The 1131-nt window shown below is 71.9% G+C and overlaps 1 non-coding gene across 1 annotated transcript; it reads left to right on the top strand.

Annotated features, from left to right (window-relative positions):
• The first annotated feature begins 113 nt into the window (after positions 1 to 113).
• Positions 114 to 186, top strand: H696_06243. Its single transcript has one exon. It is a non-coding gene; the product is annotated as a tRNA-Lys (tRNA).
• Positions 187 to 1131: the final 945 nt, after the last annotated feature.

Here is a 1131-nt window from a genome sequence, read left to right as displayed (position 1 = left end):
GCTCGGACCGGGACAACCGCCCGGCGGCGCTTCGCCCGCTCGGCCGCCGCCGGCCAGGGCGGCCGGACAACATCCCCACGTTCTTCAGCCGGTTCTGATGTTCGTCCCTCATAGCCTGTTTAGCTCAGTTGGTAGAGCATGGGACTCTTAATCCCAGGGTCGTGGGTTCGAGCCCCACAGTGGGCTATCTTTTTTGGCCGGGGCCGCCTCGAGAGGGCCTGCGCCGGCCATGGTGTGATGCGCACACAGCGGGGACCGTATCTCCATTGGCCGCACCGTGTGGCGCCACCCTGGCCGGGGCCATCGCCAACCGGCGGCAGTCGAACCGAACGCCCCCCTCCCTCCCTCTGGCGGCCGTCCCCACCGCGCGACACGCCCCGGCCATGCGCATGTGCGAGCCGCGCCCATAGAGAAGGCCCCTGCCAACACGCGGCGGCCCCCATCACACAAGGGCGCGTATTTTTTTTTGCCCCCGCATCCTCCGGCGGCCGCCCCCCGGCCTGCCGCCCGCCGCCGACCGTGTCCCCTCGTTGTTGGAGAGGGGGCCGCCAAGGTGCCCCCTGGCCGGGTCCCGGCCCCCAAGCCGCCGGGAGCCCTTGCCCCTCTGGGGTGCCCTCTGGCCGGATCTCCGTCGGCTCCACATGCGACGGACCCGGGCGCTCGTGCTCCGGCGGCCGGGTCCCATCACCCGCCCGGCCACATTGCAAAGCATCCCCCCCCCTCCTCCCACGGGCCAATAATCTCGGGCTGGTTGGCCGCGTGCACGGTCCCCACTCGGAGCGCGTGTAGGCACCCCCTGGGCGCGCGCGCGCCTATGGGTGGGGGCATGGGGCCGGGGGAGGGGATGGCCCCCGCGCCCGCCAGGGGGGTGCCCGGCGTCGGCGCTGGCCGGGCATCCGCCGCCGGGCATCCACTGCAGGATACTGACTACTGGGCATCCACTGCAGGACATTGACTACTGGGCATTCACTGCAGGGCATTGACTACTGGGCATTCCCCGCCAGGACATGCACCACCGGGCATCGACCACCGAGCATTGACTACCGGCCACGTACCGCTGGGCAGGCCCGCAGCAGCAACCGCAGGGAGGGCGCAATCCGCCGCCTCCCCCCGCCCCCCCCCCTTCCCCGG

The sequence above is a fragment of the Fonticula alba genome (assembly GCF_000388065.1).
Source record: "Fonticula alba strain ATCC 38817 unplaced genomic scaffold supercont2.37, whole genome shotgun sequence".
Classification (NCBI taxonomy): domain Eukaryota; order Rotosphaerida; family Fonticulaceae; genus Fonticula; species Fonticula alba.
This window is presented reverse-complemented; position numbering and strand designations above follow the sequence as displayed.